Source organism: Phalangium opilio, unplaced genomic scaffold, assembly GCF_054372755.1.
Source record: "Phalangium opilio isolate 3A_F unplaced genomic scaffold, DU_Popi_V2 ptg000070l_1, whole genome shotgun sequence".
NCBI lineage: Eukaryota > Metazoa > Arthropoda > Arachnida > Opiliones > Phalangiidae > Phalangium > Phalangium opilio.
Window position 1 is genome coordinate 7858668 of NW_028324182.1, and position 17027 is coordinate 7875694.

Sequence of the window (17027 nt, forward strand, 5' to 3'; positions counted from 1 at the left end):
TTTTCTCGACCTAGGGCAGAGAAGCTAACCCTAGGAAAAATGGGCACGGATACACACACCCATCTACCCATCAAACCCCTTCTTCCATTTTCTTTTATCTAGGTGTCAAAAACACTAGGACGTTTTCTCTAACGACATCGACTTTAGATCTCTTTCTCTCTCTCTCTCTGTCGCCTAGAGGTGAAACTGAAACCGAGTTAAAACCTCTCCCGCCATCGAACGGATAGCCGCGACATTCTCCCCTCTTTCCTCTTATTTCTAATAGCTAGATGGCATTACTCCGGGCCATTTTCAATCACGATTTTTTCCGATAATATCTAGTTTTCATTCTTTCATTGTTATACAGCTCGTCAAAGAGGAATTTGTCTTCATTTTTGGGGTGATATTTGGACCATCGCAACTCGACTCTTTGGCTGTTTTTCTTTTAAAAATAATGACAGCCATTTTCTCCAAATGCTTTCAAAATATTAAAATCGATGCCCGGTTAATGGCCGCCCCACCATGAAAACTTGAGTGCTCAAGGTTTTAAAAGGGATTTTTTAACGATAATGACTTCGTATTCTTTTTATGGTTTCTGGATACATGAACCACGATAAATGAAACTCTTCTATTATACCTTAAGTCCATTTAGTTAGTAATAAAAATAATAAATTAAGTGCTAGTACTAGGCGCTAATATTTAAATTTTATGAATTTAATATGTACCTATGATAAAGTGAAATTAATGAATTTTCTCCATTTTAATGTTGGGAGATTCATGTTTGACGAGAAAACCAACATTAAGGCGCTTTGATTATAGTGTATTTCCCATAGAACGCCTGTAGAAATGTTTTTCCTGCCGAAGTCGCGAGTATCATATTCAGGGGTTATGTTTCCTATTTCATTTATTTTTAAATATAATTGAATTGTGAATCAAAGGCACGGTATTTTCCCATTATTCTCTATGCTATAATCCAAAAAATATTTCCAATAGATCTCTCTTCTTCCAGATTCTTCCCAACCTCTTATAATCCTTAGTGGATTATTTCTCGAGATGGAACTCGTGGTGCCCTCCTAGTGATTCCGCTTGCAACAGCGGCTCACTTTGACTCCTCGTAGTTAGATGGCGCGGCTGCTACCATGCATTCCTTCATTCTTATTGCTTTTCCGATAACGAGAAATTAATAAGGCTCCTGTCCTGTCCTTCTAAAGGGGACCGATACTATACTGGGCCTTATATTTGTTATTATTTTTCCTTATCTTGTTGTCATTTCTGTAATAGAGACAGACCAACGGAGTGGGACGGAGTTATGAGAGCGTAATGTGATGCGATGCTAATGCCTTTATTATATTTTCGTGTTAAATGACCCGTTTCTAAAATTCCCCTATTTCTAAAATGAAGAATTTCCCAAGCTTTAAAACCACACTAGCTCAGGAATATCTCGGTTTCCAACCCGGTATTTACTATTTAATTAATTTCACCATCAAAATTCTTGACCTGCGAATATTCTTATTCCCGCCTGTGATGATAATTAATTTAAGTAAAATTTAGATTAATTGGAGATTAAGTTTACCCGATAAGCAACTCATTCATTGGAAGATTATTGATATTAATCGTGTCTACGTATTTTGCGCAATTAATTTTAATTGAAGGAATCGGAATAATTAAGGAAATATTAGGTTAGGGAAAAGATGGCGGTTAGGTCGGTCCTATAAGTTGGGAATCTCTCCTCCATACCCGATCTATAATGTATAATGAGATCCACTCTCAGTTGTCTACGAGCACAAAGTCTATTCTAAGGGGAGGAAGCTCTGAATAATTTCTTAAGATTCTGAATTGCACTGTTAGAGTGGGATGAAATACCTTGCTCTACTGAAAATGTATAGGATATATACTCGTGTACAACGGCGCTTGATAAAGATTACTTCCTGCTTATGACGTTTAACATTGAATATTCATGCGCCTCAGTTTTCTCACGTAAAAATAAACCTCGTTTTGTTCCGTCTATAATGTATAGATGGAACCAGCGTATGTATTGCTGAAAAATAATGCGTGTGATTGGGTATATAATTTAAGGACTCGGACTTAACCCTTCTATTTCTATCTACCACATTTTCCATTTCTGTGGAAAGCCTTATCACGGGCGACTGAACTCATCGTAAAGTTTGAGGACAATTTTATAGGTAATACCATATACTTCACCCAACTTTTATAAACTTTTCCGGGGACTTTGACTCTTTTTGGAACGGTAAAATAAAATAAATAATTACTAGGCTGTCAACTTAGATGAAATAGAGAGATGGGAAAAGTGGAAAAGTACTGCCAAGTTTCCGGTTATTCAGCCTTGAGAAAAAAAGGGAAAATTATTTATGGAGACTGGATAAATAATCTAAACTGACGTTGCAGTCGCAACTCTCCGAGTCTCTATCTCTAGTATCCGGGGAAACGATTACTTTTTATTTTGCAGAGGAATAAACTTTGTCCTTCTCATCCTCATCCCATAAAGATGATGTTTTTGGCCTTCATATGCCGATCGATAACCACTTTTCGATACACCATGGCAATATTTTATCTAGCTTGCCTTTTAAACTCTTTTACAGGATGGATTAGCTGTTTGAGTTTGGGACAATGACTTTGAATTATTTAATTAAAATCTAGTGGTTTTCCTGATTGTGTTAGGAAAATGTAATACAGTTATTATTTAAATGAGGGAATAATGTGGAATGGACTTCTTGGTGTGTACAATGTGCGACACTGAAGGAAAACCTTTGGGTTATAGAAGACAATCACAATTTACGTCTCTAAATAGCTAAGCCACTATGTGTCCTATCATTTGAACAATTATCGTAACAAATTTATGGATATCTATCCCATAATTTGGGCTAGGCCGTAAATTCAATATCGTGAAACAGAAGCCCATAAATGAGAAGTTATTGATTTCTGTAATTATATTACAATGCGGAGAGTTAGCGGTCATAAAGGGTAACCAAGGCGTCTCAAGGCATTGTCATAAAATAAGGAAGGGCAATTATGAATTTTTGATGGTTCGTGGAAACCTCCAGACCGGTTTTACGATTATTGCTATCGGTGGTTGGTATTGGCTCTTTAAGTCTGATAGGTCGTAATATAATCTTGTCTAATTATCTATAGCTTCAATAGCGCATTGGGAGATGTTACTTCCTCAAGCTATTGTTGTGACCATTTCGAATTAAACCGTTCAAAGGTATATAGCCTATGTACAATACATACATCGAGGCTGGTATCAGAAAAACCAATGAAAATTATGATGCAAAAATACTCAATGATTTTCATCATTCATTCTCGCAATTTCTAACCCCCTTATATAATGATAAATTCTAGAACTTAATTTTTTTATATCACTTTTTCATCTTATTCTTATATTAAAAGTGGAAAGAACTTTGATGTTTACTTAAACATGGCTGTTTTCCGTCTAAATTTTATGAGTTATTACTGGAGACGTCATCATTTTCGAACTTAAATTCCCCAAACTATATAAAAAAATAATTTTCTAGTCCGTAATATAAAATATTTATAGAAATAATATTTTTTTTTCGGCCATTAATTTCACGGACAGTTTCGTACGGTAGTACGTTCCGGATAAGCTCATATAGTGGACGACTTCCTTTAGCCTCTAGCTAAGAAAGCCTTGGAATAACTAACTGAAGAGGTTTTTAATCCTGAAATGTACATTAAGAAAAAATAAGTATAAGTCTTGCTTAAGTTTATGAATATGAACCCTTTGTTAATTATTCCAAGGCCCTACCAAGGAAATAGGAAAGGAAAAAGTTTTTTTGAGTCGCTTAAGGATATAGTTGGTGAATTGGGAGGGTTGAAGTCAAGCGACCGACGACCTTTTCCAAAATGTTGACAGTTTTGAAAATTGCCTTTCAACTACACATCCCACCCTTACTCTACGTCAAGAGTTGTTGCTCTAAATCTGAAATATGAAGCACGACAATAAAATAAATCTAAATTTGACGTATTATTAGATATGATATCTCTTTTAATGTTATACGGGTTATTTTAATGCTAAAATTAAATTAAAAATTCTCAAGTATCAAATATGAAAAACGAGATAAAATTAAAATTTTTAAGGCTGCTTAGTTTGAAAATTTTAATTCTGTGCGCTAAAGCTTAGCTATGCTCAAAAAATAATCGAGAATTATTAATACTAAAACTATGTAACTTCAATTCAAAATTATTATTATTTATTTTAAGCCTGTTTAGGCTTAGCTATGGAACGGTATTTTAAATAATTAACTGAAAATAATTTAAAATTCCACGACTCTGAAAGTTTATAAGCCATTTTAACTCTTTGAATGCGCAGTTACCTTTAAAGTTATTTTAAAATAGGTCTAAAATAGTATTCGAGTATTTTCTTTTTGAATATTGTATTTTGTATTTTATATTTATAAAACAACCCAAGAGTGACTGCGTATTTTTAAATCAGTATCGTAAAGCCTACTTTTTTTGAAGATCTTTCTGCCCTAAAATAACGTAAAATATACATGGTATCGTCGTAGTTTTCTACGCATCAGAAACTTTTTCCAAAACAGTCGTCCATGGAAAAAAAACCTCCTTGGAATTTATGCCTATACTCAAGAGCACTTCATAAAGAGTTCCGCCTTTCTGTCTTGAGAGATGGCCTACGAATAGCGTACACCTTGTCAAGTGCACTTGACGAAACCTATAAGAGCGAAGAGTTTGATGTTTTTGAGGTCAAAGCTAGTTTGGAACTCTTTGGTAATATATGCTAAAACTTTCGAAATGGAATCGTAGAGAGAATATCATCTCTAAATAACTTTTTCCACCTCACTCTGAAAGTCACGGACTACGGAGAAACTGTAATATTATGCTGACTTTCAATAAGTATTGTTTTAAAAATAGATGAAAAAAACTGAACGTTTTATTTTATTCTATTTCTATTCCTAGTAGAGTTAAGTATGTAAGATTTAGTATCTCATCTGGTTTTCTATTATGTCTTGCATAATGCCAAGACATTTTTGATTTCAAGGGGAAATGATTGATGTATATTAGGCATAAATGGCAGTAGATTTCAAATTGGATCCAATTAAATGCGTCTCTAAACCCAAGAGACGTGAGATGTATATATAAATTGGTTTAATATTGTAATTTGGTGACTTTGGTGGTGATGATGATTACCATTTTAAGTTTAATCCGACGCTAACGCACGTAGATGTAATATTACGTTATCGTAATGTTTCTTGTTGGTATATAGAGACTAGACTAGTGTAGCAGCGAGACAGGTGTTTTTTTTTATTCCCCTCTTCCACAGCTTTAGCTTTTTCCTTTTTTCATCCCCGGTTAGGCCTTGGCTACCAACCCGTTTATAAAATATAAATGTATCAGCCGTGAATAATAGTAGGGGTGCAATTGTAGGAAGGGTCTCTCTCTCTCTCCCTCCCTTTCTCTTCTTCTATCCATGAATAAAATCTCTCTAAACCACTAGGACGCCAGTTCTGCCCTTCCTTACTATAAAAATATATATATATTTTATAACTTCTTTTGACCCTCACCCTCTCCGACTTAGGTACGGGTATATTTAAAAGAATGAAGGAGAAAGGAAATATGAAAACGTTCTTTATTCCTTAGCGCGGAAAATCCAATAAAATGATAGTTGAATAGCTCTCGAAACTGATACCTTCAATTTTTATTTTTCGGATAGTAGAATATACGCATATTCCAGAAGACATTGTCAGACCAAAACTTTTTTTCCTCCAAAGGAAAAATACAGGAATCGGCCCGGCGTTAAATAACTCGGTTCTCAGCCCTATTATGTATAAAAGTATATTTTCTATATGGGAACCCCTTTTTTTTAGACTTCCCCCAGTGATGGTGGCAAGTTCAATGCCGAATGATGTAGTATGTTTAATGACACCATGAAGTTAAATTTTGTGCTGAAGTATTTAGGATATCCATTGATGTCTATAAATGAACAATCTTATTGGGCTTATAAGGACAAAATTCAGTTTAGGTTTAGGATCTTGAGATTTAGTTTAAAGTTTTGTCTAATTTGTGGCTGAACTTCTTTAAACATTTTCATTTTCGTGAAGCCAAAAATTTCCCTTATAAGCGTTTCTATAAAGTCAAGGCAGTCTTGTTTTAACTTTAGGTTTTCGCTACTTCTTTTTAGCCCAGTTCAAAATTCCTAATATCAGGGAAAATTCTTCCTTTTTGTTTCCCTTGGTCGAATGAAAATCGTGATACCTTTACAAAAGTTTCGAACCAGTCGGTTTTTTGGTAATATCTTCCATTCGAAGAATTTCAAATAGACATGTCACGCTGAAAAATTGATATCTAGGCTGGCTCTTTCGCGATATTACCAAGCAACGTTTTTGCCACGAAAATTTGCACTCCACTTTTATATTTATTGGTGAATATATTTTCTAAAATTCCTTCTAAAGAATTCTAAACCTTTGCCACCACAAACTTTACCGGTTCCTGTAAAGTTCAGGTTCTCGCTTAGCTGGTCAAAAACAAAATATTATCCGTCAAGTTTCGGGGGAAGATTTCCCATTACAATTTCGCTAGGGAATAAACTGGGGAAAACAATAAGAAAAGTCAGATGGAGTTTTTCCTTTTTTTTCTTTAATTATTTGGTTCTCTTAATCTTCAGCGCAAGTACGTTCCTTTTTCGAAGCGAAGACTTCCGAACGTTGTCGTTCCGTAGACAAATAGTCATCCGCGAAATGGGTTTAACGTTTGTGGTGTATAAGAATTTTCGAAGAAATCTTCTGTAGTTAGTTGCTTGGTCACCGCTGAATCTTCTGGTGAATTATAATTTGTCGAAAAGCGCAGTGCCTTAAGGCTCGACAAAAGGTGTGTTGTCGTTTCCTTATTCTTTTAAACGAAGGTCGCGGTGTTCTCTTTTAATCCTAGGGGTTTTTAAGGAACGAGTGGTCGGTGTTCGAGGACCAAGTACAAGAATTCCATTTCCAGTTTTAATTAATTTTCTAGCGTCAACCCTTTCCTTCGTCCCCGCGGAGTTTAAAAGAGCTACTCGCGAAATTATTAGACCTTGCTTCTTTGGAAAAGTCCATCTCTTCTTTCTCTTAGCGCCACCTACATAGATCCAGTACAAAGATGCGCCTCAAGTTACCTAGCTAGCTTTCCGATATCCGCTTTCTTCTAAATGCGCATCTACGTGTTCACCCTTTCTTTAAGACTCATTAAATAATATCCTCATCGGGAAAGCATTAATTTGGAGCAGTTTGTGTTGTCGTGTATTCTTTACAAACGAGACAATATATAATTTTTAATGTTCCACGCAGCGACACCCCTCCGAAATGAATAGCTGTCGTTGGTGCTAAACTAAGACTTCCTTGTAAGAAGGGAGACTAATATTTATTTTGTCAAATAAAGACAGATATGGAATTGGAAAATAAATAACACGTAATTTTTTCAAGCTCCAAAGTATACGCCGAAGTTCTTTCTAGAATTTTATAATTTTGTGAATCCGTTATAGACACCTTCACTATCTTGTTTTTTCTCTCATTTCTCTTGCCTGGTTCCTTTTCAAGATGCTGGGGTTTCGTCTTATTCCCCACTTAAACCCGCGAAGCGTAATCTGGGAAGTAAAGATTCATTTAGGGGAAAACCTTGCTAATGAAGGTACACGCTTCGATGAACTCTGCATCCTACTGCAGGACACTCTCCCAGACGACCCATGTTCTCATCGGCTTTTTCCTTTTCTCCTCTTAAAAATTATCTCCACATCTCCCAAAGGAAGAAAGAAAGGAGGATAGGATAGGTGTTTGTGGTGCGTTGAAATTCATTCTTAAAAAGTTTGAAGAAAGTTAGTCCATTATTTAATTCCAATCTGACTGAACTTCTCGTAGAGGAAAATTTTATATTTTATATTCTGAGAACTTCATTTAATGAACGATGATTGATAATTTAATATATGAAACCAGCAACCAAATTCAAACAAAATTTCAATGAATTTATTTCAAACTTGCTTTCAATATTCAATCAAGATTTTGAATATTAAATTTTTCCCTGTTCAAGCTATGGGGATGGGAATCCATCCTTAGAATGGGCAAATATCTTTTAGGAAAGCTGTTTTTCCTATGTGAAACATGACTCCTTTTCAAGGTTGTATTTGTCGATGTTTTCCAGGAAAGAGCATGGAAATCATCTAACTTCAAAGTTAATAATATTACAGGGGTTAACTAAATAATTTCATATTTCTAATTATAATTCACCCTTAGTTGATGAATATCTTACCTCATTAAGCACGAGCGTGTTTAGCTATTCCAAATATTTTACCTGTATCAATAATTAATGAGGATTAGAAATTCCTCTTATATTATCAGTAAATGCATCGCGTGCTGCTAAAACTTGGACGAAACTAGTTCGGTCTTCGCGTCCGCCATGTCTTTTTATTCTTATCTATCCTGATTTAGGCGTAAGTCAACATACAAATACCGTTGTCTATAAATATTCATGAGCAGTTCTGACTCTTTTTTTCAACATGGTAAATTCCCAGCTCCCTCAAAACTCGTTCTTGTTTTTTTTCCAAGCTTGTTAACTCGGCATAGCGTTTAAAGAGCCGTCGGAAATCGGTCTGAAAAATTAGTTCTTAGCGAAGGAAAGAGTGCAAGAGGTATTATTAAGACGTCCGAGAATAATAATTCTAAAAAATTGTTATTCGTTGCAATACCCAGGATTATAACTTAGGAAAGCTGAGGCGTATTAATATTCAATGTTTAATCTCGTAGCAAAGAAAGTAGCCCTTTTAGTTTGTTCATAGCTGGCACTTTTCCTCAAAACGATATCTCAATTTTGCATCTTGAATAAATTCTTCTTTTGCGGCGAACGTTAGGTAGAAGGGTTGGCGAGTCGACGGTACCGATGACTCTAGTTGAACTGGATCTTTTCACGGTTCTTAGGTTGTGTGGTTCAACGGTATCGTTCATAGTTACATTTTGTACCTGATGGGAACATTGATATAACCAGAGGGTCTGAACCATGGGCACAGTGCGCCTCGGAACCCAGTTGAATTATTAATCGCGAATAAGGCAGCAACTGACAGATTTCGTCGCCCTTATTGAATATTCATTATCCGTACTCACCTAATAACGCGGGCGCCGCATTCACCCCCTTAATCGATGAAACGGTCGGGTCCAAAACTCCATGACCTTTTCTTCCTATATACTCACTCTCGTAACGACCGCTGACTCCTTCGATGGTGACCTTTTGCACCCCCTGAATGGTAACTCCTTTCACTTCACCGTCCGTTGATTTGAACAAGTGGAAGTTGGTAGTAACTAATTAGGAAAGTGCTGCCCCTCACTCTTTCTGCCTCTTTGTAAAGCCGCGAGGCAGTGATTTATTTTGTGGAATAATAACTACTTGTTTATGTAGTCCAACTCTACTTTAAAAGATGGTAGAAAATGTTTCTGCACAATTAACGCTCCACTAAGCGAACGAACGAATTTTGACTCTGCTTAATTTTTGGTGCTAAAACTGTTAAGCCTTGCCAAATTCATTTCTCCTATGAGACTGACTTGTATTAATCCGCACCTAACCTCGTTTGAGCCACGAATCAGGGATTAAGAGACGGTCTATAACGTATACAGGGTGTATTGATACAGGGGATTACCATGTGCCTCCCGAGTTTACCGGCTTTCCATTGACCGTAATTCATCTTTGGAGTTTACCAAGTTTTATGGGCGTCCTGAGCTATATATGGCGTATTGACCGAATCTCACCGAAACTACCGGCCGCTATTCTCCTAAATGCATTGACTAGATCTTGGAGATATTTATTGCGGTATTTTCATTCGTGTTACGATATTCAAGGAAAATACGTTAAATCTATAAAGACGCTTATCATGACGTATTCGTGGAGTCTTCCTGGCTACTATTTGCCGTCTTGTCGCAGCCACAATAAATCGATGCTCGGCAAAGTTCGCGTTTATCTCATTTCGTCCGGATACCTCGTCGAACATCGCGATACTCGGGTTATGTGTGACACCGACGACTAAGTCAATTTATTTGCCTCAGAAAAGATTGAGGTTCATCCAAGAGGCAGTTGTATTGGCGATTGTTTATCTCCAGTAGTTACGTACTCCAAGGTACTATAGGTACGGTACTATACGGGTAGGTTTTAGAGCATTCTATCGAGCGACAAATGGATGTTAGAATCTGCAAAGCCACACGGGGAGAGGCGTACATTTCCGCGCTTAACTCGGGTTCCCGCGTGTCCCGGAGGAGAGCTAAACCCGGATAAACAACGTCGTCATCTCGATCCGAGGGAATAAATCTAACTATCCCGAATTCTCGGGACCTATCGGTAAACGGAAGTGGACTAACTTCCGGCAGACGTTGCATTTATAGGTATAGTAGGTCAAACTGGAGAGTAGACGCGCCCAGGTTCAATGTATCGATAACCATCACTTTGAAATCGATCGAGTGATGTGGTGTTCTGCACGGGACGCTGTCATTAACACTCCTCTAATTAGTCAAGGTATAATTCCCAATGCTCATGGGCTCCTTAAAGGATTTACATCGTCGTAAGAATGGACGAAGCGAGCGCGTTCTATTCAAGTATTATCGTAACATAAGGACTTATCCTATCTAATATTATTAGTTCGCTAAGAATGACGCGTGAAGTTCACGATAATCTTTCTCTTAGAAAATCATACACGTCAAACTGTCGATAATCGTTATACCAGCCGAGTCGATTTTAGCCCTCGATGCTCTTGAGATGTTTTTATACTGGGAATAAAAAATAAAAATTCGGGGATCCAAAGTTTAACGATGAAAAAAGGATCGCCTTTTTAGTTCTCAGATGATTTTCATGGAAGTTAAAGGGACTGTAAAGAAGGCATCGGCGGGTGGGTAAAAATTATTTGAAATACGTCAGAGGCACGTGACCGACGAGAGGCGTGGTTCAAAGAACCTTAGTTCGTTTTATTTCGAAAACTACCACTTCATGGAATTGGCGCTGCAATCTTGCGAAAAAAAAGGACTAGATGTCCAGTTCCACTCCATGAGGAGTCTTTGTATCTTGGCATCACGTGATGTCTGCGACGTATTTCAAATAATTTTTACCCACCCGCCGATGCCCTCTTTGCAGTTCCTTTAAGAGTATAAGATTCAGCCTTAGAATGGGGAGTTGAACCATTGTAGAACAGGTAATTTTAGGGTAAGAATTTCCACTTACGGAGTTTGGAAGAATCTTTCTTGGTCTTTTTATTTTTCAGTTTTATCTTCCATTATAAAACAATCAGTTTTGGACTTTTTCCTTTTTTTTCAAGAACGAAACAGTATCCCCGATATTTAATCCGAAAATTTCGCTGACCAAGTCTTTGCTCAACCCCATTTTATCCTTCCAAGACTTAAATGGTTTTCCGCAAACGATTGCTCTAGAGTTTCAGTACTGCTACTTCAGAGATCGGAGCTATTCCCATCTACATAAAAATTCAGTTTTCCAAAAGGTTGAAGACGAGAAGATCTCTTCTCGGATTCAGATTTTTCAGGGAATTATTTCGCTATTTTATGGGTAATGGATTTTGCGGGTATTTGAAACCGTCAAAATATGATGATAATCTCTGGTAATTAGTTTCGGGAATAAAACTTAATGCGATTTAGTCAGAAGATACGACGAGGTCTTTCAACTAAAGTAAGTCTATGTAACTCTAGTCATTCAAAAGTGCTAGTCGAAAAAAGGGTTGGAAGTTTTTTTTATCATTGTTCTTTGGAAACGACTTTTTCCTTGGCAGTTTTCTCGGGCAAATATGAGCGTGTTCTTCTTCCATTATAGCGGCCATTACGTCGCGGCTGGCCGCTGGTTTCCTCTCGCTTTTAGTTCTCTCCTATGGCCGTAAAGCGGATTGGGCAATTGAGTTTGTCGCGTAAGCCAGCGGCGGGTGCGGGGTCCGTCAAGGAAGGGAAGAAGGCCTTCCTGGGTCAACACGGGCAGGCGTTCCTTAATGGTATTTGGCCTTTATTCGGCGCCAGGGTGAAGTGACGCGGATCCCTTTTAATGTAGAGAAAGGTGTCGAAACAAAGGGAGCGAACCAATTCCGCTATATAGCCAAACTCCCTTCTTAAAGCTCTCGCTGGAATACTTTCCACCGGCCTTTTTGTAAGCACAGCGCCCAGAAAGATAAAGAAAGGGCCGAGAAAGAAAAATATCCGCTCGCGATGGCTCTTTTTACCCCCCACCCCATCCCTATCTATTCCTTGTCTTCGTCTTTCTTCCTTTCTCCCATAGAGCAATAGTCCTCAAAGCTTAAATTCCGAAGCTTCACGGAGACACTTTCTTCAACGTACGCTAGCTTGTCATTTTGTTTCCGGAACTATAGGCAGGGTGGCTCGGGTCAGAAAACGCCAGAAATTCGATGAATTGGCGACTCGTAGGCTAGGCACGCTCATTTTGCACATAGATTCTATTAATCTGAGCCATCCTTTCAGAAAGAAACCAAACCATAGCGGAAGAAGTCGAGATATAAACTTTGAAATCCTTATTACGCGGAAATTATACCACTCTTACCACTTGTTTGCTTCGTACAATTTGTTTTTCGAAGATGTATATGTCTTAGCACTTAATGGAAGAAAATGAAAGTTTTAATCTCGAGTCGTGAAGTCGAGATAGCTTTAGATACAACGTACGCTTCAACTCTCGGAAGAGATGAAGTCTAATAATCCCTTAAAAGACGTAACTTAATTTCTCAGGCACGTATAAGTAACCAAGAAGAATTTCAAAGCGACGATTCGGGTTTATGATTAGGAGAAAATTCACAAAAGCAAATTTAACCGACGTTAATAATTAATCTCTATGAAAAATATGCAAAACAAAGAAGGAAATCTTCGTGTTTATCAACTTTGAAGGACGAATTTCGAAGAAATATTCTAGTTGCCTAGCAGCTTGGATTCCTTTTTTCTTTTTGTTGAAAAATGTTTCGTTCCATTAAACGGATAATGACGTTAAGAGAGGCGTTTCTCACGGACCAGTGACGTTTTGTCCGGAGAATTGACGACCGAGAGTTGTTACTCGTTCGTAGCTCCGCCCGGTCAGCGCCACCGTCCTTGTACGTAAAGGAACTCGAGTTCAACCGAGGATGAACAATAAGGAGAAAACTGTATGCAAGATTTCTAATTACCTTCGCTCGAAACTAATTAGCACTTACGGTTCCACGGATTATTAAATATTTGGTAAACATTAGTCGAGCTGGAATCCCTGGCTAATTGTAGACCTTAGGCCGAAGTGTCGAAACTCCGCCGTGACCCATATAGAACGAGGGGAGAGAAAATGCCCAAGGTGCCTTACGCCTTGGGTTAATCCATGGTCTTGGCTACCCTTTGATCATTGGAATTATTCAACGAAGCTAATGTACTGAAATTACTGGACGTTACCAAGCGCCTCTTCTCTACTTATGCTGAACTTGTCTGAACTGTTTCGGTTGGTTAAGTTAAGACCAATTATTTAGTATCATTGGATAGAGACGGGAACGACGCGTATCTGAAGAAGACGTTCATCAGGCCTTTATCCTTCTGTATCTGTATCACGAAGCGTATTTTAGCTTAGTGTTCTCTAATCTTATTCCAGTTCATGTTAGGGTGGACGTGTGTTCTTTCGTTGAGGAGAACGCCAATCTTGAAGGGGATAAAACACGATACCACTATAGAATGCGAACGAAAAATGGAGGGAATAGTTTTTATTCTCTCTTCGAACGAAAGAACCCCTTTATTCTTTTCGCTGGTCTGATAAAAACTGCGGAGAGAAGTTGCTTGTGGAGAGCCGCTTTACTTTTGACGCGTCCCAGCTCTTTTTCTTTTTATTGGAATTACGTGACCGCCATAAGCTTCACGCGTGTATATCCTGGGTGCTCAGAGACTAGTTGAACTCGGCCCGGAGACTGAATTCCCAGGAATCGTACAATGAAAAGTTTTTTTCGGGTATCGTAAAGACTCTTTAGGATTTGGTCCATTGCTAACCTGTCTATGCATTAACTATCTTAATGGGTGAAGCGAAAAAATTCCTTAGATTTGATTTTTTTTCAGACAGTCGTGCGTGAGTGTGGGAGACGTGTAACTTGAACATTTCAGCACTATAGCTTTGATTTGCGACCGTGGTTTTAACCGTGGCGACTATTCACACGACTTTATTTATTGCTTATTCGTGTACGCTTTCCTTAGGCCTTGCTTGTTCGCGTATTAATTTATGTTTCTAGACTATCCAAAGGAGTGCTATTCGGCAAATATATTACTGTCTCGAGTCTCGCCAACTTTTAGATTAAGACCTCTGGAATGTGGCGCCACTATTAATGACCTTCATTTGAATTCGCAATCACTAGGACTACTTTCTAAATGAAGATTATCGCCCACGGAATGATTGGGGGAAGAGAGGATGGGCAATATCCATAGATGAACCGTGGCATCTTTTATATTTGTACGGGTTTTATATCTTGCGAAGTTGTACTCCCCTCTTGGCATCATTGTTTAACAGTCTTAAGACGAGATTAGCGTTTGGACTCGGGTGCCTTTTCTTTCGTCTTCCTTTGGCGCGCGAGAGATATTTCGGCTCTGTTTAAATTAGACGAGAGAATATCTCTCGACCACGATTCTCGGCTCGAACGGGATAAATCAACGAAAATTGGTCATTAAAGGCCCGAGCCAAAAGACTTGAATGAAAACAAAGAAGACCTTTACGAGCAATTTCTCGCGAGATAAAAATTTTCCTAGGGTCGTTACTCCTAGGCCGCGCAGTTAAATTTTAACGGGCGCCCCCTTCCCGGTATCTTAGAGGAATAAGCTACGGAGACTACATCCCCGGGCAACCACGGTTTAATCTATTTTAACTCCTAACCGATTTAATATAAATTACTCCATTAGTTATTTATTCCAAGGACTTAGACTGGCGTTCTTCGAATTTTCCTGTATGTACCGCCCCGATCCTCCCTGGTATTTAACCCTGAGCCCCGTTCAGCCCCATTTCGTTTATCCCCAAACCGCCCCAAACCGCTACGTTATTCCTCTTGGTAGTATTTTTCCGTCCGCGCCTTTTTCCAAATTTTTCTCGAAACTTTTGACTAATTTATACTCGTCATAAAGAGAGAGAGCGCGCGCGGTTTCCTAAAAACCAGAAAATTTAAAGCGATTTCCGCGGTAATGCTCCGTTTTAATTGGGCAAAACTTCTCCTCGGGATAATTAACGATTGTGAAAATACGAGACGTAAATTTTATCTTTCATACGAGGCCCAAACTTTTGTTGGGAAGAGTTGAAAATTAGGCTCAACTGTTGTAAATATGTGTAGGAATCTCCTTATATTTTCTTGTCCGTGATTAAACTCGAAATTGCTCGTTTAAGCGTAGTAATATCATTATAAACCAACTCTGTGTTGTCCTTAGTGGAAATTGTGGTTAAATTCCATACTCTACGATCTGTTCTACGAGATTTACCTAGCTTGCGTTTCTTTAATAATTTTCAAAGACTCGGACAAATTCAACGAGGATTTATGACGTAATTTGCTACACGTGATCAGCATCAGCTTCTCAAGCGATTAAAGCCCTAGACCAAACTTTGGGCATCTCTCGGTTGCCAGTCTGTCTCCTTGTAACGTTTCCTTATTCCCTGGTGGACCGTTATATTCCGGGGAAAGATTTAGATCAAGGAAAAATATATCCCGGAGACAAATAACCCAGGGGCTAAAACATTTGAGGAAGAACGGGAGGAGATAGGTGAGGATGAAATGGGCCAAAGATGGCACGTTTTGCGTCGTTCATTCCTATAGAAGAAGATGGAGAGTGGCCGGTTTGGGGGAGTGAAGAAGGAAAAGGGGAATAAGATGTGATGGATTGCCTTCTTAGGTAGGCGCTCCGCGATCCAAATTATGAAAAACATATTTTATGCATGACTATAGGATAAAAAAAGTTTTTCAATGGTTTAAATAACGCCTTGCTCAAAAGATAGTTGGGCGAATATTTTTTCTTCAAACTTTGCCCTCGCTCTTTTTCTAGCCTTATTCGTTCATTCAAGGAAGACACACCGAGGCTTAGCTATTCGTTACTATTGTACCTTACTTACTTTTTTTAATCCTCCTGAACGCGAAAAAGATTCTAAGCGGCTTCCGTTCCGATGTGAAAACTGAATCGGTTTGAAATTAAGTAGAAATTACTCGCTAGCCAATGGTCTGCCAAACATGGGTGATTAATGGGAAAGCTTCTTACGCGAGAAAGATATCTTCCATTCTTTCCTTCTCCTTTTGAAAGAGCCAAATGAAGATTGAGTGAATTCATTTACTCCTTTTACATCCTTGAACGTGAATTAGTTTATCTCGTTTCATCGTATTCCCTTTAACAAGGTTTGCGGTATGCTTGTATCTTTCCTTTTTTCCACTTAAGAAGATGAAACCAAATAGAACTTTACTTATTAATCTAAGCTTAAAGTGAATAAATTTAAATTCAAGTATAATGTCAAAGTAACTTAATTATATTTTTAATTTAAAATGCAAGGGAATAAATAAAAATACATCAAGGGAAATACTTTATTGATTTATTCGCAGAGAAAAGAGACCGCACTCATTCATATTTTTGTTAGATGAACGGGAATGCAACCAGATGGAGTTAAAGTTTGAGGGCGAACCACTTTTAAAATAAGACGATCGAATAGGAAATTTTGGCGTAGAAAACACGTTTATTTTTCTTGTTGTTGTTCTAGGTTCAAATTACCTTCTATAAAATCTGATTGGTAAATTTAGTATCATCGTATCATAGAATCTTTTCCTATAAAGCCAACATTGAGATCGATGTGGGAAAATTTTATTAGAACGCTCTTAGAATTCTACCTTCATTTTTCACGAGTAAACGAGTTTTGAAAGATCCTTCGGTATTAAAAGGCCCGCTCAGTTTTAAGTGTATAAGATCCTTCAATCTGTGTTAAATGAAAAATGGTTATCAAATCTCTTTATTTATATTTACACTTTCAGCCGGATTACGCTTAAAAATGTACGCTTCTAAAGTGGGCAGAAAGAGTTAGGGGTTGTTGAAGCCACCAGC

General features: G+C 37.9%; 2 long non-coding RNA genes across 12 annotated transcripts in view; one reads left to right on the forward strand and one right to left on the reverse strand.

Moving 5' to 3' along the window:
* The window catches only part of LOC149661388 (uncharacterized), a 286806-nt gene that overhangs the window by 99029 nt on the left and 170750 nt on the right, over positions 1-17027 (forward strand). The gene's annotated exons all lie outside the window — the stretch shown is intronic.
* On the reverse strand, positions 8059-9467 carry LOC149661391 (uncharacterized). Its single transcript, XR_016369101.1, has 3 exons — positions 8684-9467; positions 8248-8601; positions 8059-8162 (listed from the first exon to the last, which is right to left on the reverse strand). It is a non-coding gene; the product is annotated as an uncharacterized LOC149661391 (long non-coding RNA).